Below are 21,666 nucleotides of genomic sequence, written 5' to 3'. Positions count from 1 at the left end.
ACAGCTGTCATCCGCCATCTTTAAACACTGTGCTGCCCTCTTTAGATGTAAAATTCGTCACCTGTCATCGGCAGGGCTACCATCTTGACGAGCCTAAACCTTAGTGCTACCAACTTAACCTCACTAGCGTGAGATAAACAAATCCACGTGCAGCTGTCATCCGCCATCATTAATCACAGTGCTGCCCTCTTTAGCTACTTACCTTTGAAATGTGGTACGTCACAGCTGTCATCCGCCATCTTGCATCGCAAACTTCAGTGCTGCACTCTATGTAGTGGCGGCATATTCCACGTGCTCTTGTTTGGAAACAAAGCTACGTGCAGCTGTCATCCGCCATCTTTAATCCATAGAGCACCGTGCTGCCCTCTTTAGCTACTTACCTTTGACAGCTGTCATCCGCCATCTTGCATCGCAAACCTCAGTGCTGCACTCTATGTAGTGGCGGCAAATTCCACGTGCTCCTGTTTGGAAACAAAGAAACGTGCAGAAGTCATCAGCCATCTTTAATCCAGAGAGCACCGTGCTGCCCTCTTTAGCTACTTACCTTTGAAATGTAGTACGTCACAGCTGTCATCCGCCATCTTGCAGCACAAACCTCAGTGCTGCACTCTATGTAGTGACGGCAAATTCCACGTGCTCTTGTTTGGAAACAAACCTATGCGCTTTTTTGTCAGCTATCATCCGCCATCTTGAATCTAGAGAGCACCGTGCTGCCCTCTATGTAGTGGTGGTTAATTCTACACGCTTTACAAACCCATGTGCTTTTCTGACAGCTGTCAACCGCCAGAGAGCACCGTGCTGCCCTCTTTATGCCGGTGGCAAATTCTACGTGCTTTTTGACAGCTGTCATTTGCAAGAGAGCACCGTGCTGCCATCTTTAGCTAGATACCTGTGGTGGCGGCAAATTCCACGTGCCCTTGTTTAGTAAACAAAGCCACGTGCTTTTTGGACAGCTGTCGTCCGCCATCTTTAATCAATAGAGCACTGTGCTGCGGGTAATTTCGTCAGCTGTCATCCGCCATCTTTAATCTACAGAACACCGTGCTGCTCTCTGTAGTAGCGGGAAATTTGAAAAGTTCTGTTAGCTATCATCCGCCATCTTTAATCAAGAGAGCACCGTGCTGCCCTCTTTAGCTAGATACCTTTGAACTGTGGTGGCGGCAAATTCCACGTGCTCTTGTTTAGTAAACAAAGCCACGTGCAGCTGTCATCCGCCATCTTTAATCAACAGAGCACCGTGCTGCGGGCAATTTCGTCAGCTGTCATCCGCCATCTTTAATCTACAGAACACCGTGCTGAACTCTTTATGGCTACTACCTTAAGCACGTAGTAGCGGGCAATTTGAAAAGTTCTGTTAGCTATCATCCACCATCTTTGAGCACCGTGCTGCCCTCTTTAGTTGAAATGTGGTGGAGGAAAATTCCACGCGCTCATGTTTGGAAACAAACTCACGTGCTTTTTTGACAGCTACCATCCGCCCTGCTCTCTGTAGTAGCGGGTAATTTGAAAAGTTCTGTTAGCTGTCATACGCCATCCTTGAAAACCATGCTGCCATCTATGCGGTGGCGGCAAATTCCACGTGCTTTACAAACTCACGCGCAGCTGTCATCCGCCATCTTACATCGCAAACCTCAGTGCTACACTCTTTAGTTGAAAATGGTGGTGGATAATTTAAAATGAAAAATTCTACAGCAGCCATCTCTCGACGCTAATTACACAAGATGGTGGCTATACATCACTCCTTAAAGGTGCTTATGCAAGATGATCGCTATACATAGACGCCCTTGGGATGCTTGCGCAAGATGGCGGTTATACAAGGCTCGTTATGAGACACCCTAGGGATGCTTGCGCGAGATGGTGGTTGCTCTTATGAGGCGGCTTAAGGATCCTTGGCTAGAGACGCCCTAAGGATGCTTGCGCAAGATGGCGGCTATACATAGCTCCTTATGAGACAGCCAGTACTCGATACAACATGTGATCAGAACATTGATTGATGTGTTCAGAACACAAAATAAGTAGAATCGAACACTGTACTCGATACAACATGTGATTAAAACATTGTCTGGTGTGTTCAGAACACTACATAAGTAGAATCGAACACTGTACAACATGTTAGGGGATACCTTTGTTATAAGAAGATCAGATTGAAACATAACAAGACTAGAATTGAACACTGCACTCGATGTCGTTACATGTGATCAGAACAATGATTGATGTGTTCAGATCACTAAACAAGTAGAACCGAACACTGTACAACATGTTAGGGGATACCTTTGTTCTAAGAAGATGAGATTGAAACATAACAAGACTAGAATTGAACACAGCACTCGATACAACATGTAATCAGAACATTGATTGATGTGTTCATGTCACTAAACAAGTAGAACCGAACACTGTACAACATGTTAGGGGATACCTTTGTTCTAAGAAGATCAGATTGAAACATAACAAGACTAGAATTGAACACTGCACTCGATACAACATGTAATCAGATCATTGATTGATGTGTTCAGATCACTAAACAAGTAGAACCGAACACTGTACAACATGTTAGGGGATACCTTTGTTTAGATTGAAACTAACAAGACTAGAATCGAACACTGCACTCGATGTCGTTAACCTTAACATGTGATCCGATACAACATGTTAGGAGATACCTTTGTCCTAAGAACCGAACACTGTACAACATGTTAGGGGATACCTTTGTTCTAAGAAGATCAGATTGAAACATAACAAGACTAGAATTGAACACTGCACTCGATACAACATGTAATCAGAACATTGATTGATGTGTTCAGATCACTAAACAAGTAGAACCGAACACTGTGCAACATGTTAGGGGATACCTTTGTTCTAAGAAAATTAGATTGAAACTAACAAGACTAGAATCGAACACTGCACTCGATGTCGTTAACCTTAACATGTGATCCGATACAACATGTTAGGGGATACCTTTATCCTAAGAACCGAACACTGTACAACATGTTAGGGGATACCTTTGTTAAGATTGAAACTAACAAGACTAGAATCGAACACTGCACTCGATGTCGTTAACCTTAACATGTGATCCGATACAACATATTAAGGGATACCTTTGTTCTAAGAAAATTAGATTGAAACATAGCAAGCCTAGAATCGAACATTGTAAGAACATTGTTTGGTGTGTTCAGTACAACTTCAATGATTAACACACACTGTGCACATATCGCATAGCTATCTCGCCTAGTATGAAAATCAAAAAACACCCTGTGCACATATCGCATAGCTAACACTTCAAATGATTTGCTTAGTACGAAAAAAATTCTATACCGCGTAGCTAACTCGTTCATCGCACTGCTAAGACGCTTTGTAATTGCGAATACACTCATACGAAAATCAAGAAAGCACACTGCGTAGCCAACTCGCTCGGCTCACTCGCTTAGTAATTGCAACACTGATACACACACGGATAAGAATGTTCCGAGATACTACATACTTACATGTTAAAAAAAACATTGGGGGTGAAAGATCATAAATTATATGTACACATGTTGTCTCCTCCAAGTTGTAAGATGAAATAGACGCAGTACTGCGAGTTTCCGCTCTAGCTGGCGAACGGAAGTAGCATGATATCTCAGCAAAAAAAAATACGCGTGAGCTTGCAAGTCAGACACAATGATGGATACCGCGATTCAAATCCTGGCAACTTATGCCGTCGGGAAGCGCATCAGGCTAGATCATGTAATGACGATCGCGCAGGTCCCTCGCCTAGCATTTGCTATTTTTTACAGCTTCCAGTTCGAACCCGCTATCTTCCGAAGTAGTGAGAATGATTGAAGAGTGTTGAGGGTGATTCATTTGTTGGATGGAGGCGTTAAGCTGTGTGCAGGCTTCTTCGGGAGGAGTAGGCTATGTCGGGACATCTAGAATCGATTTAAAATCCTAGTCAGGAAGGGTAACCGGTCGTATAAAACTATGGTGTATGATCTAAGAGGCGGGGTGTGCAAAAAAGCCAGCATTAAGTAAGGGCTGTTGATGGGGGCGTTAAACCTTGTGCAGGCTCCTTCGAAAATGATTGTGAGTACAAGAGTGTTGAGGGTGATTCATCTGTCGGATGGAGGTAATAAGCCTTGTGCAGGCTTCTTCGGTAGGAGTAGGCTATGTGTCGGTACCGGGATATCTAGTTATCGATTTAATATCCTAGTCAGGAAGGGCACCCGGTCGTAAAACTATGGTGTATGATCTAAGAGGCGGGGTGTGCAAAAAAGCCAGCAATAAGTAAGGGCTGTTGATAGGGGGTGTTAAACCTTGTGCTGACTCCTTCGAAAAATGATTTTGAGTACAAGACGTTGATGGTGATTCATCCGTCGGAAGGAGGTAATAAGCCTTGTGCTGGCTTCTTCAGTAGGAGTAGGCTAGAATCGAACTCGGACCTCCGGGGGTAGCAACTAATCACACTAACTACTACACCACAGAGGAGGACTATTTCAGTTTTACAGAACAGAATATTTTACAACCTTAATTGGTACTGTGTTTTAACCTCTCCGTACAATCATAATATGTTAAGAGCTTACATGGGCTGAATGCTACTCAGCTAAGAAGACGTTCGTGAGTTACAAGTCGCTTATCAGCACACCGTGTCTTCGTTCAAGGTTACTACTACAGCCGGAAGATACGTGTACAATTTCAGCTAACACATGCATTCCGCGGCTCGCTCAGAATGACTGCGTCGATACAACTTCAAAGACTGTAGAACAAACCCATAGCCTACAGTGTGCATGCCTCTCACCCGGTAGTCTCGGGTTCGATTCTCTTGGGAATAAAAATGTGTCTTACAGATTTTAAATCGCAAGAATTTGTTGAGTTGTCCTTCCTGACGCAAAACTAGCAGTATCTAACCTCTTACATCATACACTATGGTTTTCGGCCGTTTGCCCTTCCTGACGTCAAAGAACTAGGATTAAGAATCTGTTTTGTTTTAAGACTAGTTGCCCTTCCTGACGCACAACTGGTAGTATCTAAGCTCTTACATCATACACTATTGTTTTCGACCGGTTGCCCTTCCTGACGTCAAAGAACTCGGATTAAGAATCTATTTTACAACTTGAGAATCGGGGATTTACAGCTAGATGCTCTTCTTAGATTTTAAATCGCTGTATCACGAACTATTGTTTTACAGCCGGATGCCCTTCCTGACACAAAACTAAGATTTTAAATCGCAAGAATTTGCTTTAAGACTCAAGTCTTGTTATGCTTCTTTCGTAATCCGCAAGTCTAAACATGCATATCGCTGCACACTCTTGCCTTCGCGATGCGTGTTCGATAATTGTTTTCGACCGGTTGCCCTTCCTGACGTCAAAGAACTCGGATGAAGAATCTGTTTTACAACTCGAGAATCGGGGATTTACAGCTAGATGCTCTTCTTAGATTTTAAATCGCTGTATCACGAACTATTGTTTTACAGCCGGATGCCCTTCCTGACGCAAAACTAAGATTTTAAATCGCAAGAATTTGTTGAGTTACCGTTCCTGACGCAAAACTGGTAGTATCTAGCTTCTTACATCATACACTATTGTTTTCGACCGGTTGCCCTTCCTGACGTCAAAGAACTCGGATTAAGAATCTGTTTTACAACTCGAGAATCGGGGTTTTACAGCTAGATGCTCTTCTTAGATTTTAAATCGCTGTATCGTGAACTATTGTTTTACAGCCGGATGCCCTTCCTGACGCAAAACTAAGATTTTAAATCGCAAGAATTTGTTGAGTTGCCCTTCCTGACGCAAAACTAGCAGTATCTAGCCTCTTACATCATACACTATTGTTTTCGACCGGTTGCCCTTCCTGACGTCAAAGAACTCGGATTAAGAATCTGTTTTACAACTCGAGAATCGGGGTTTTACAGCTAGATGCTCTTCTTAGATTTTAAATCGCTGTATCGTGAACTATTGTTTTACAGCCGGATGCCCTTCCTGACGCAAAACTAAGATTTTAAATCACAAGAATTTGTTGAGTTGCCCTTCCTGACGCAAAACTAGCAGTATCTAGCCTCTTACATCATACACTATTGTTTTCAACCGGTTGCCCTTCCTGACGTCAAAGAACTCGGATTAAGAATCTGTTTTACAACTTGAGAATCGGGGTTTTACAGCTAGATGCTCTTCTTAGATTTTAAATCGCTGTATCACGAACTATTGTTTTACTGCCAGACGCCCTTCCTGACGCAAAACTAAGATTTTAAATCGCAAGAATTTGTTTTAAGACTCAAGTCTTGTTATGTTTCTTTCGTAATCCGCAAGTCTAAACATGCATATCGCTGCACACTCTTGCCTTCGCGATGCGTGTTCGATAATTGTTTTCGACCGGTTACCCTTCCTGACGTCAAAGAACTCGGATTAAGAATCTGTTTTACAACTCGAGAATCGGGGGTTATACAGCTAGATGCTCTTCTTAGATTTTAAATCGCTGTATCACGAACTATTGTTTTACAGCCGGATGCCCTTCCTGACGCAAAACTAAGATTTTAAATCGCAAGAATTTGTTTTAAGACTCAAGTCTTGTTATGTTTCTTTCGTAATCCGCAAGTCTAAACATGCATATCGCTGCACACTCTTGCCTTCGCGATGCGTGTTCGATAATGGTTTTCGACCGGTTACCCTTCCTGACGTCAAAGAACTCGGATTAAGAATCTGTTTTACAACTCGAGAATCGGGGATTTACAGCTAGATGCTCTTCTTAGATTTTAAATTGCTGTATCACGAACTATTGTTTTACAGCCGGATGCCCTTCCTAACGCAAAACTAAGATTTTAAATCGCAAGAATTTTTTGAGTTACCGTTCCTGACGCAAAACTGGTAGTATCTAGCTTCTTACATCATACACTATTGTTTTCGACCGGTTGCCCTTCCTGACGTCAAAGAACTCGGATTAAGAATCTGTTTTACAACTTGAGAATCGGGGTTTTACAGCTAGATGCTCTTCTTAGATTTTAAATCGCTGTATCACGAACTATTGTTTTACACCCGGATGCCCTTCCTGACGCAAAACTAAGATTTTAAATCGCAAGAATTTGTTGAGTTGCCCTTCCTAACGCAAAACTCGCAGTATCTAGCCTCTTACATCATACACTATTGTTTTCGACCGGTTGCCCTTCCAGACGTCAAAGAACTCGGATTAAGAATCTGTTTTACAACTCGAGAATCGGGGTTTTACAGCTAGATGCTCGCCGGATGCCCTTCCCGACGGCATAAGTTGCCAGGATTTGAATCGCGGTATCCATCATTGTATCTGACTTGCAAGCTCACGCGTATTTTTTTTTTTTTTTTTTTTTTTTTGCTGAGATATCATGCTACTTCCGTTCGCCAGCTAGAGCGGAAACTCGCAGTACTGCGTCTATTTCATCTTACAACTTGGAGGAGACAACATGTGTACATATAATTTATGATCTTTCACCCCCAATATTTTTTTAACATGTAAGTATGTAGTATCTCGGAACATTCTTATCCGTGTGTGTATCAGTGTTGCAATTACTAAGCGAGTGAGCCGAGCGAGTTGGCTACGCAGTGTGCTTTCTTGATTTTCGTATGAGTGTATTCGCAATTACTAAGCGTCTTAGCAGTGCGATGAACGAATTAGCTACGCGGTATAGATTTTTTTTCGTACTAAGCAAATCATTTGAAGTGTTAGCTATGCGATATGGGCACAGTGTGTTTTTTGATTTTCATACTAGGCGAGATAGGTATGCGATATGTGCACAGTGTGTGTTAATCATTGAAGTTGTACTGAACACATCAAACAATGTTCTTACAGTGTTCGATTCTAGGCTTGCTATGTTTCAAACTAATTTTCTTAGAACAAAGGTATCCCCTAATATGTTGTATCGGATCACATGTTAAGGTTAACGACATCGAGTGCAGTGTTCGATTCTAGTCTTGTTAGTTTCAATCTAAACAAAGGTATCCCCTAACATGTTGTACAGTGTTCGGTTCTTAGGATAAAGGTATCCCCTAACATGTTGTATCGGATCACATGTTAAGGTTAACGACATCGAGTGCAGTGTTCGATTCTAGTCTTGTTAGTTTCAATCTAATTTTCTTAGAACAAAGGTATCCCCTAACATGTTGCACAGTGTTCGGTTCTACTTGTTTAGTGATCTGAACACATCAATCAATGTTCTGATTACATGTTGTATCGAGTGCAGTGTTCAATTCTAGTCTTGTTATGTTTCAATCTGATCTTCTTAGAACAAAGGTATCCCCTAACATGTTGTACAGTGTTCGGTTCTTAGGACAAAAGTATCCCCTAACATGTTGTATCGGATCACATGTTAAGGTTAACGACATCGAGTGCAGTGTTCGATTCTAGTCTTGTTAGTTTCAATCTAAACAAAGGTATCCCCTAACATGTTGTACAGTGTTCGGTTCTACTTGTTTAGTGATCTGAACACATCAACCAATGTTCTGATCACATGTTGTATCGAGTACTGGCTGTCTCATAAGGAGCTATGTATAGCCGCCATCTTGCGCAAGCATCCTTAGGGCGTCTCTAGCCAAGGATCCTTAAGCCGCCTCATAAGAGCAACCACCATCTCGCGCAAGCATCCCTAGGGTGTCTCATAACGAGCCTTGTATAACCGCCATCTTGCGCAAGCATCCCAAGGGCGTCTATGTATAGCGATCACCTTGCATAAGCACCTTTAAGGAGTCATGTATAGCCACCATCTTGTGCAATTAGCGTCGAGAGATGGCTGCTGTAGAATTTTTCTTTTTAAATTTTCCACCACCATTTTTCAACTAAAGAGTGTAACACTGAGGTTTGCGACGTAAGATGGCGGATGACAGCTGCGCGTGAGTTTGTAAAGCACATGGAATTTGCCGCCACCACATAGATGGCAGCATGGTGCTCAAAGATGGCGTACGACAGCTAACAGAACTTTTCAAATTACCCGCTACTACAGAGAGCAGGGCGGATGGTAGCTGTCAAAAAAGCACGTGAGTTTGTTTCCAAACAAGAGCGCGTGGAATTTGCCGCCACCACATTTCAACTAAAGAGGGCAGCACGGTGCTCAAAGATGGTGGATGATAGCTAACAGAACTTTTCAAATTGCCCGCTACTACGTGCTTAAGGTAGTAGCCATAAAGAGGGCAGCACGGTGTTCTGTAGATTAAAGATGGCGGATGACAGCTGACGAAATTGCCCGCAGCATGGTGCTCTGTTGATTAAAGATGGCGGATGACAGCTGCACGTGGCTTTGTTTACTAAACAAGAGCACGTGGAATTTGCCGCCACCACAGTTCAAAGGTATCTAGCTAAAGAGGGCAGCACGGTGCTCTCTTGATTAAAGATGGCGGATGATAGCTAACAGAACTTTTCAAATTGCCCGCTACTACAGAGAGCAGCACGGTGTTCTGTAGATTAAAGATGGCGGATGACAGCTGACGAAATTACCCGCAGCACAGTGCTGTATTGATTAAAGATGGCGGACGACAGCTGTCAAAAAAGCACGTGGCTTTGTTTACTAAACAAGAGCACGTGGAATTTGCCGCCACCACAGGTATCTAGCTAAAGATGGCAGCACGGTGCTCTCTTGCAGATGACAGCTGTCAAAAAGCACGTAGAATTTGCCACCGGCATAAAGAGGGCAGCACGGTGCTCTCTGGCGGTTGACAGCTGTCAGAAAAGCACATGGGTTTGTAAAGCGTGTAGAATTTACCACCACTACATAGAGGGCAGCACGGTGCTCTCTAGATTCAAGATGGCGGATGATAGCTGACAAAAAAGCGCATAGGTTTGTTTCCAAACAAGAGCACGTGGAATTTACCGTCACTACATAGAGTGCAGCACTGAGGTTTGCGATGCAAGATAGCGGATGACAGCTGTGACGTACCACATTTCAAAGGTAAGTAGCTAAAGAGGGCAGCACGGTGCTCTCTGGATTAAAGATGGCGGATGACAGCTGCACGTGGCTTTGTTTCCAAACAGGAGCACGTGGAATTTGCCGCCACTACATAGAGTGCAGCACTGAGGTTTGCGATGCAAGATGGCGGATGACAGCTGTCAAAGGTAAGTAGCTAAAGAGGGCAGCACGGTGCTCTATGGATTAAAGATGGCGGATGACAGCTGCACGTAGCTTTGTTTCCAAACAAGAGCACGTGGAATTTGCCGCCACTACATAGAGTGCAGCACTGAGGTTTGCGATGCAAGATGGCGGATGACAGCTGTGACGTACCACATTTCAAAGGTAAGTAGCTAAAGAGGGCAGCACTGTGATTAAGGATGGCGGATGACAGCTGCACGTGGATTTGTTTATCTCACGCTAGTGAGGTTAAGTTGGTAGCACTGAGGTGTAGGCTTGTCAAGATGGCAGCACTGCTGATGACAGGTGACACATTTTACATCTAAAGAGGGCAGCACAGTGTTTAAAGATGGCGGATGACAGCTGTCAAAAAAGCACGTGGCTGTCAAAAAGCACGTGGCTTTGTTTACCTCGCGCTAGTTAGGTTAAGTTGGCACTACTGAGGTTTAGGCCCGTCAAGATGGCAGTACTGAGGTTAGCGATGCGTTGTTGTCTGTCAAAAAGCACGTGGCTGTCAAAAAAACACGTGGCTTTGTTTACCTCATGCTAGTTAGGTTAAGTTGGTACCACTGAGGTTTAGGCCCGTCGAGATGGCAGTACTGAGGTTAGCGATGCGTTGTTGTCGATGACAGCTGTCAAAACGCACGTAGCTTTGTTTACAAATCTGTCAAAAAGCACGTGGCTGTCAAAAAGCACGTGGCTTTGTTTACCTCGCGCTAGTTAGGTTAAGTTGGCACTACTGAGGTTTAGGCCTGTCAAGATGGCAGTACTGAGGTTAGCGATGCGTTGTTGTCTGTCAAAAAGCACGTGGCTGTCATAAAACACGTGGCTTTTTTTACCTCGCTCTAGTTAAGTTAAGTTGGTACCACTGAGGTTTAGGCCCGTCAAGATGGCAGCAGTGAGGTTAGCGATGCGTTGTTGTCGATGACAGCTGTCAAAAAGCACGTGGCTTTGTTTACAAATTCAAATCTCCCGCCAAAATTCAAATTTCCCGCCAGAATTCAAATTTCCCGCGCCGGGGGAGGAGGAGGAGGCCACCGAACTCTCCCATTATACTACTAACGATCATTGACAAGAGGTCTTCGACATTACTGTAAATAAACATAGTATGGATATAGTAGGATGTCGTATTAATCAAATTATTATCACCTGGTGTAATGTAGGTTGTGTTCTTTGCTTGTAGTATGAACCTTTGTAGATAGTAGGCCTTCACGACTCTCTTTCAGGAGGACAGTTGCAGCGAAACCAGATGCCGTTAATCATTTTTAGATTTTATTGATTATGTAGTATCAGCTAGATATTTTGCATTTTAGGTGGCGAACGTGAATTCCTGGGGCATGTTGTTTTATTTCAATTGAATCATTGCTGAATCCAATTATCATATCTTTTAATACTGTATGATCGCACATTTAAGGATGGTCATGTTGATGACAGGTCACTATTAGGGAACTCATGTTGATTAGCACTTAGGCAATTTATAGCAAGTTCGACGGAATGATAGGGCATTGAAAGATGAAATCTTGGATAAATGTAAGAAACAAGTGAGACGTCTAATATTTTCATTTCATAATTTTATAACGGGCGGACAATTAATAATAATGAATTAATTTTTTAGAATGAGAATTAAGCCTTCAGCAAGTTCCATATTTGTTTTCATCAAAGTAGAATTTTCAATTTAAATTAAGACTTTAATGATGGTGAATTATATGAATATCGGCCAACAAAGATTTTAATTTCGTTTATTTGCTTATTATCCAAACATTCTACGATGTAAACATTATTGTATTAGCTTAATTATTATGATTTCATTAAATTGGGAAGATCTTTCCAAGAAACTAACATTTGATATCTTCTTATTAAATTGAGGCATATTTTAGTCTTGCATAATCTGTTGAATAATTATTTATTACGATAATAAGGATCTTGGGTTAAATGCCAGTAGAACTGCATAGATACTCATCGAATGTCCATGCCCTGAGTGGAAACTTATGCATCACCGTTGACTCCGGCTGAGGCTTATTTACAACACCTACGAACATTGAATATCGCCGGGAAATGGACGGTTAAAGAATGAACTATCCCCAACACACGCAAAGGCTTTCTGCGGTTTCACATTCTAATACTACACAAACAGAATGTGTGATTGAGCTGTTACGAATGAACAATCTCCTTCTTCTATACCTCGTTCTCATTTTAAATCTCTTATATATATAGCAAAATATTATATACTTACATGTATGAAAGTAATAAGAGGATTTATTTATGCTTAAAATGATGAATGTAATCTCTGCAATGTGTCGTTAAGAAATGTTCGTCTTTCACAGCACAGCACACAGCTACAGGACGTAAGATATATTCTCATTGCTTAGCACGTCCTCTACACTGCCTTGCTCGGCAAATATTATAGCATGAAAGAAAATTAAAATTAAAATCAATATTTCTTCTGGCTCGGAGACATTGAGTGTGTTTTTGTTTGATCAACACTCTCCTTTCTGTATTGAGACAACACATTACACTGACAAAACACAGTATAGTATTACACAACACTGTCAGTGAAGGGCATCTGACAGTAAAACCTACATGTGATACACACAGTTTGAAACGTAGCTGAGTAGACGCCGTTCTACGCCTCATACTACTTTTGAAATTTCAAAGCAGAGATAAGAATCGAACACGAGCCATGCTAGCTTTAGTATTTTACCTGTTAGTCATAATTAAGAAACAGTCTTGGTGACTGTGACGTCACGACCACGTGCTCTTGTTGGTAAACAAAGCCACGTGCTTTTTTGACAGCTGTCAACTTGACGGACTCTAACCTCACCTTGAAGGACAATAGAGCATCGCCAACCTCACTGCTGCAATCTTTACGGCGCTAAACCTCAAGGCTGCCACCTTATCCATGTAGTAGAGCGGAATTCAAAATCTAACAACAGAACATCGCTAACCTCACTGCTGCTATCTTGAAGGTGTTAAACCTTACTCGCTTAATCGCTAAGCTGTTCGCATCATCACAGTAGAGAGTAACAAGTGTATAGTAGATTTAAAGAAGAATCTGTTAGCAGAAGATACAAGTCCTTCATGGAAAACCCTATTTCTAGGTATATTTGCTAAGAGTGTGGAAAAGCATTTTCCCGAAGCTATCACAAGAGACGTCATGAGATATCATGTAGGATAATTTTTCAATGCAATCATTGTAGAAGAGAGTTCACGAACGCATACAACGCTCAACGTCATGAAGCCGCGTGTAATGTAGCTTCATCGAGAACGAAATACAAAGAGCTCAACCGTATTCAAGCGAACACTGATTTATTTTTAAAAAGTACACCTCTGCGGGAGATGTTTAATTCTCCCTTTTTGTCTAGGCCTGCTACAAGTACTGTTACTAAGCACAAATTTCAAGATAAAGAGAGGCAAGGTCACGATTATGATAATAAGGATAATGATGTTGATCAAAACAGTAGTAAAGAGAAAGTAGAAGAAGAAGAAGATCTCAATGTCTCATTGCCATTAGAGCTTGATAATTTTAGTTCGTTTCCTAAGCCTACTACACGTTCTGTCGCAGTGCAAACAACTCAAGAAGAGATGCAAGATAAAGAAGAAGAAAGTTTCAACGCTTCATTGCTATCGAAACAAGTTAAGTTTGTACCTAGAAACGCTACTGCTGATGCACGTATTACATCAAAACAAGTCCCCACACATCAACTGTCCGCATATAGACTCAAAGTTCACAACAAGCCTCTGTTACCCTATGTAGATATAAGATACTCTAAAGACCCCAACGTATTCGTAAAACGTTTGCAACTGCTAAGAGCCCATCATGATACTGGTTACACACAGTACAAAGCAGATATTTTTGAAATAGAGCATGAATTATGTCCTGTAGGTGTTATTAAGTAATAGCTCTCCCTCGACAGTACAACAGCTTAAACACCTTCCTACAATCCCAGGGCTTACCCTCACCTAAGTCATCCTTCTGTAGTATATAGTCGATCGAGTAGCTATTTTCGTATAGATTATTTTCCAATATTCTCCCTTCCTTAGGGTGTTAACTCCGCCTTCAGATGTAGAGCCGGTCTCAAGCTCGGATAAAGAAAGGAGAGGCATCCTAACCCATTAGGCCTTTAGCCTTTTAGCCCTTTAGCCTATTAGACCTTTTGACCATTAGCCCTACAAGCAATGTGCGGTAAACTCATCTTCTTGGAACAAAGGTATTCCCTGATATGTTCTAAACACATGTTGTATCGAGTACAGTGTTCTATTTTAGTCTTGATTATTTATTTAGTGTTCTGAACACATCAATTAATGTTCCGATCACATGATGAAGTTAACGACATCGAATGCAGTGTTCGATTCTAGTTTTCATATGTTTCAATCTTATCTTTTTTGATTTGCAAGTCTAGACATGCATAATGATGTTATCGCTGCACACTCTTACCTTCGCGCTGGAGGTTTAAACTTGTTCGATAGAGCTATGCCTTGACATAAGAGGAGGCCTTAACAGCTTATGTATAACCGCTATTGTTTAAAGATAGCTGCAGTCAGAAAAGCACGTACAAATTTTCAAATTATCCGCCACCACATTTCAAAGATATGAGGTTTAGTGCTGTAAAGATACCAGCACGATGCTCTGTTGAATAAAGATGAGAGCTGTAAAAAACACGTAGAATTTTACAAACAAGAGCACGTAGAATTTCAAATTGCCCTCCACCGCATGCATAACAGCAGCCGCCATCTTGCGCAGTAGCCTCTAAGCTAGCTTTCTTCATAAGAGCAGCCACCATCTTGTGCGAGCACCCTACGCCGTATTATAAGGAGCTGTGTATAGTCACCATCTTGTCGCTGCTATCTTGCGCAAGCACCCCTAGGGCGTCTCATAAAAGCCTATGTATAGCAGCCATCTTGTACAAGCGCTCTTAAGCCGTCTCATAAGGAGCTATGTATAGCCACCATTTTGTGTCCACCATCTTGCGCAAGCATCCCTAGGGCGTCTCATAAGAGAATCAGCCATCTTGTGCAAGCACCCTTAAGTTGTCACATAAGAGCAGCCGCCATCTTGTAGAATTAGATAGCCGTCAATGCAAAGGGCCTAAGTAGGAACCGAACCGTTGATCTCATCATTAAACTACTTTTTTCCTATGCTATCATGTTCCTGATACTGCGAACCCACGTATTAGGCAGAAAAATGTTGTCCATTTTGCTCTACGATGCATTGTTTACGAGATATTTAACATTATGCATTTAAGCCCCAAATTTAATGAATCGAACCGGTACGGCACGTTAGACTCTAAGCTAGCTTTCTTGATAAGAGCAGCAGCCATCTTGCGCAAGCACCCTTAAGGCGTCTCATAAGGAGCTGTGCATAGCCGCCATCTTGTGTCCGCCATCTTGCGCAAGCATCGTTAGGGCGTCTCAAGCCACCTTGTGCAAGCACTCTTAAGCCGTGTCATAAGAGCAGCCGCCATCTTGCGCAAGCGCGCTTAAGGCGTCTCATAAGGAGCTGTGTATAGCCGCCACCTTGCGCAAGCATCCCAAGGGAGTCTCATAAGAACCTATGTATAGCAGCCATCTTGCAGCCACCATCTTGCGTAAGCACCCTTATGGAGTCATGTATAGCCGCCTTCTTGTGCAATTAACGTCGTGAGATAATTGCTGTAGATTTTTTAAAGTTATCCGCCACCACATTTCAGATTTAGAAGCTAAAGATAGCAGCACTGAGGTTTGCGATGCATGATGGCGGATGACAGCTGACGGATTTTTTAAAATTGCCTGCAAGATAGGAGCAGCGTGCTCTCTTGATTAATGATGGCGCATGACAGCTGACGGAATTGCCCGCTACTAGTGCGAAAATTAAAAACTACGAAGAAACAAACTGTGTCGCCAACTGTCTCGGTAAACGATAATTTACAAAATATGAATACAATAAAAGTACAACTTCAATGGTTTGCCTAATGCGAAAACCAGAATCCACGGAAAACACATAGTGCACATACCGCACAGCTTACACGCCCAGTGATTGCAAAAACATCACAACACAGGTTATCGATCAGAACACTGATATACGTATACACATCACTCTTCTTTTTCGAAACACACAGACAAGGATATTGCGATATAGCACTTACACATTACTCTACACACACAGAGAGAGAGAGAGAGAGAGAGAGAGAGAGATATGAATTACCTATAATACATGTAAAAAAGGGGGAGGAAAAATATTAAATCATAATATTTTGCATGTGATCTGCTCGAAGTTATAAAGGCAAATGATAACAATACTGTGAGTTTTTGCTACAGCCTGCGAAAACGCGAACGGAATTGACATGTCAACACAGCAAAAAATACACATCACGTTGTTCCCTCGTACTCGTGTTATGCCGCCTATACACTTGAGCCTCCGCCCCGAATGAGCATGCAGCGCACAAGCACGACCCGCATGCCAATCTGTTGAGCAAGTTTCCACTGTGTTCGGACCTCGTGCGGACCGAGAACACCGTTTGTGTTTAGGTGTAGTGTAGTGTTTGAGGCTACAATGGTGAATCGAAAATTGATCATCGCCAGTTATTATTATATGTATTTATTGCATTCCTTGAAAACAAAAAAGTGAAAGCGGTGGAAATTGCATGAGGGCGGGAATTTCACTCCAAGCATCGTCCTTCTTTAAGATATTGTAATAGAACTCGTCCTTGGGGTTCCACAGAACGGAATACTTGTGGTCGTACCCCAGGAGGATCAGAGAATTATCCTGGTACAATTCTATTTCAACTTGAAATTACCTTTCATACTCTTACTCATACGCTTAAGTGCGGCCAGTATCCAGTATTCGGGAGATAGTAGGTTCGAACCCCACTGTCGGCAGCCCTGAAAATGGTTTTCCGTAGTTTCCCATTTTCACACCAGGCAAATGCTGGGGCTGTACCTTAATTAAGGCCACGGCCGCTTCCTTCCCGTTCCTAGCCCTTTCCTGTCCCATCGTCGCCGTAAGACCTATCTGTGTCGGTGCGACGTAAAACAACTAGCAAAAATAAACATACTCTTCCTTCAGTTCATTTGCACGAGCGAGATCGCATATGCATAGCGGAAGCAGTCTGCTCATTAGAGTTGGGTCGTTCATGAACTAACTAGTTCATTTGAACGACTCGTTTATTTGAACTAGTTCGAGTTCGTTCAAATATTTTGAACGAGTCGTTCACGTGAGCATACAGCATATTAAAGGAGGACGAAGACGTAAGCAAGCACCATCTATTGTAAAACTTACGTACTAGCTCACGTCCGGCACGGAATACTATCTCTCTTGCGCCGCTGGTGCTGTTGCTAAGATAGCTTTACCTCGTTCATTTGAACGACTTCGTTCATTTGAACGAAATGCCGCGAGAGCACAAATGAACTACCTCGTTCATTTGAACGACAAAATAAGCACGCACGAAAATGGCGAATGGCGTGCCATGTTAATGGTCACGTGACAGCACATTTCTCAACTGGTGATGGAGCAGGGAGAAGAATTATAAAAAATTAGAAAGTTTACCTGTTTCTCTGTCTCTCGTAGATGACTCGGCAGCTGTTTCCTGCTAGTGCTAGGCGCTCCGCAAGACGATGAAGTACCAAGTTCACTGAATGTCGTACTAGTCGCCTAGCTTTGTAACTGAGCGCATGTTGGTTCGAGTCCGGTCGTATGCAAGATACGGTCCACGAAACACACGATGGGGTGATAATGTCGCGGGTTTACCTCTTATAACAACGTTATCCCACATAATATTAACGAAAAATACCGTATTCGAGGTTCCCCAGAATTCCATTACGAAAAAAAAAAAAAACGTGTTCACTGTCTGGCACTTACGTAAGCGTTCTATCATACACGACAGTTGTGGGGAATAATACACGGGCACCGGTAAATAAATACTCTGTCGACACACAAAATAAACAATGTCAACAACGAAATGACACGCATTTGGAGCGGAATAGCAAAACCATGCTAGCACATGGTAACAGATACAAGACATCAGTACACATAAGCTATCTTAAGATGCGATTGACACAGAATACGCGAAAGCTTTCATCATTTCCACCATCATAAACCACATAAAAATACGCCTTAAGAATATTTTCTCTAAACAAATACGTCTTAAGCAAATAATACCGTAAACTACGCTAAGGTGAATCAGGAGTGAAAATTTGTCTATTTCCGTTCAAATAGGCCTATCAATATTTCAGTTTCGGGCTTTAAAAACCTGTTCATTTTTTCCTGTATAAAAATTTAATTACTATCACCCTACCACCCTTTTTACAGCTCCAAGCCCAAATTTTAAATTTTAACAGGAAGTGTTCATGTGTGTAACAAGTGCACTCATTCAATTGCTGTATTATAATAATAATACCGAGCTCGATAGCTGCAGTCACATAAGTGTGGCCAGTATCCAGTATTCGGGAGATAGTAGGTTCGAACCCCACTGTCGGTAGCCCTGAAGCTGGTTTTCCGTGGTTTCCCATTTTCACACCCGGCAAATGCTGGGGCTGTAGCTTAATTAAGGCAACGACCGCTTCCTTCCTACTCCTAGTCCTTTCCTGTCCCATCGTCGCCATAAGACCTATCTATGTCGGTGTGACGTAAAGCAACTAGCAAAAATATAATAATAATAATAATAATAATAATAATAATAATAATAATAATAATAATAATAATAATAATAATAATAATAATAATAATAATAATAATAATGTCCACCTCTGTGGTGTGGTGCTTAACGTGATTAGCTGCCATCCCCGGAGGCCCGGATTCGATTCCCTGCTCTGCCACGAAATTTGAAGAGTGGTACGAGGGCTGGAACGGGGTCCACTCAGCCTCCGGAGGTCAGCTGAGTAGAGGTGAGTTCGATTCCCACCTCAGCTATCCTCGAAGTGGTTTTCCGTGGTTTCCCCACTTCTCCTCCAGGTAAATGCCGGGATGGTATCTAACTTAAGGCCACGGCCGCTTCCTTCCCTCCTCCTTGTCTATCTCTTTTGATCTCCCCCCCTCCCTACTAGGCCCCTGTTCAGCATAACGGTGAAGCCGCCTAGGCGAGGTCTAGTTCTCCTCCCCAGTTGTATCCCCCGACCAAAAGTCTCAAGCTCCGGAACTCTGCCCTGAGGCGGTAGAGGTGGGATCCCTCGCTGAGTCCGAGGGAAAACCAACCCTGGAGGGTAAACAGATAAATAAATAAATTTATTATTATTATTTTAAGTACGCTTCAGCTACCATGTACAGGTATTTTGATTTGACGTTCTGCTTTATTTCACCAGGAGGGTGATCTGACTGACTTAAGGTAAACACCATATGTGTTACCAGAGATCTTTTACATGCCGATATCGCACGATATAGTTTCGAACGGATTTCTTTCCGCCCTTCAAACATCCGAGTACTTCTGCCGGGTTTGAAGCCCCAATCTTTCAGATCGGAAGTAGACTACTGATCTACAGAGGGAGTTTTGCATTCCCATTAACCTATGTACGTATTTATTGTCACTTTGTCGCATACAAAATGTTTTTCTATCATATTCTTTCGAAATTACCCTACATTCTTATGATCAAGTGAATAGAGCAAAGAACTACGCTTTAACAATGGTGTGATAAAGACAAATTGGAATTGTGTATCTCCTAGATTTCTTCAGTGACAACGAAACTATTAATTACGTCTGGGTTAAGAATCAGCTGACCGCATTTCAAGTTCATAATGTCAGTCACAACCCACTGTAATATGTTGTAATATTAATGGGGAAAGTTTATCGATGACGGAATTAGATTTTTCATACCAATAGAGTATATCAAAAGTTAATGGGCTTCTGATAAACTCACGTGCATACACCCTATCATCGTCAGTGGATAGGGCATGACACATTCCACTCTGATGAGTGTAATGTCAGGCATAAGACGAAACTCTAGTTTTATACAGCAAACGCCTTAAAGGACTTACATCTGACATTTTATTAGTTAGCTATTCAGGAACATCCCTTATTAACAGGACGTTTCATACGGTTCGTTCTCCCAGCTCTTTAACAGATAAAAAGAACAATTATCATCTTAGAGCAATGTTTTCCCGTGTATAAAGGCAGTAAATACAGAAGCTTCTTCTCTCTCAAACAGCGGATTCATACGCCCCTTAAAACTACCGAGCTTTAAACAACGTAGGAGGTGGGGTGGGGTCAAGGCTGTATGGTTTGCCATTCAATTAAAGGAAGACGAAGACGTACGCAAGTACCATCTGTTGTAAAATTTACGTACTAGCTCGCGTGCGGTACGGTAAACTACCTCTCCTCACGCCGCTTGTGCTGTTGCCAAGAGAGCTCATAATAAACTACCTCGTTCATTTGAACGACGTGCCACGAGAGCGTTTCCATGAAGACAGCACAAATGAACTACCTCGTTCATTTGAACGACTTCGTTCGTTTGAACGAAATGCCGCGAGAGCACAAATGAACTACCTCGTTCATTTGAACGACAAAATAAGCTCGTTCGAAAATGGCCAATGGCGTGCCATGTTAATGGTCACGTGACAGCACATTTCTCACGTGCTTATGAACTCCCTCGTTCATTTGAACTAGTTCATTTGAACGACTCTAGGCGATGAACGGTATCGAATGAACTAGTTCAAGCAAATGAACTGACTGGACCCATCCCTACTGCTCATACAGTTCGGGCCACCCCACTCGTCATCAACCATCCACACTGAGCACGAACACAGTACGTGCTCACTTTCAGGTGCCCACAACATACGGATCGGGCTGAGGCATGTGGATCCATATGGTTCGCCCTGTACTCATCTGAGCAAAACTGGGCGAACGCATGCTCATTCGGGGCAAATGCTCGAGTGTGTACGCGGCTTAAGACACACACATGATGGGTACTGCTATTCAAAATCCCGGTGACGTAATGTCCTCTTACTTGATAGACCTTAGGAAAGGGCATCCGGCAGTAAAACAGATTCTTATGTTTGTTTCTGTTACTTGAAAAACTTAGTTTCTAGTAATTACATCTTTGCGTTGTCGTCTTGCTAAAAGCTCAGCGCACACTACGTCTGTTAATGACTCTTACTCGAAAGCGCCGAGTCCACAACTAGCTCAGGCCCTCGTGGTCGTGAACTCATCCCCTCGTGTTATTCTACCGCCCTTACCGATGAAAGTGAGGAGTCTAGCTAGGACACAGCTCAGGGGCTCGAGGGTTGCTAACTTACGCTCTCGGAGCCCCTGAGGTAAACCCCTTCTCTTACAGCAGACAGGGGATACCGTGGGTGTAATTCTACCGCCTTTACCGATGAAAGTGAGGATTCTAGCAAGGACACAGCTCAGGTGCCCAAGGGTTGCTAATTTACGCTCTCGTAGTCCCCTAAGGTAAACCCTTCTCTTACAGCATACAGGGGATACCGTGCGTGTTATTCTACCGCCCTTATCTACAGGGAAGGTTATCCGGTTCGAGTCCCGTTGGTCGAAACAATTTTACTATCAGAATGTTAGCCGGCAGCGTAGAGGTGGTAGTGGTACTATACAATTTCTAATTGGGTGCGAATAGCCTGCATGAAATTCAAAACCTCTCCGCAGTGTTTGAAAGCATATCACACTGTTGATGGTGATTATCCGTCGGATGGGGGC

The 21,666-nt window shown here is 42.6% G+C and overlaps 1 protein-coding gene across 1 annotated transcript in view; it reads left to right on the top strand.

Annotated features, from left to right (window-relative positions):
• Positions 1-21,666, top strand: part of LOC136864950 (pickpocket protein 28) — a 434,926-nt gene that overhangs the window by 10,287 nt on the left and 402,973 nt on the right. The window lies entirely within an intron of this gene.

This window comes from Anabrus simplex, chromosome 2 (assembly GCF_040414725.1).
Source record: "Anabrus simplex isolate iqAnaSimp1 chromosome 2, ASM4041472v1, whole genome shotgun sequence".
NCBI classification, from domain to species: Eukaryota; Metazoa; Arthropoda; class Insecta; order Orthoptera; family Tettigoniidae; genus Anabrus; species Anabrus simplex.
Note: the sequence above shows the minus strand (reverse complement) of the source record. Positions and strands in the feature narration are given on the sequence as shown.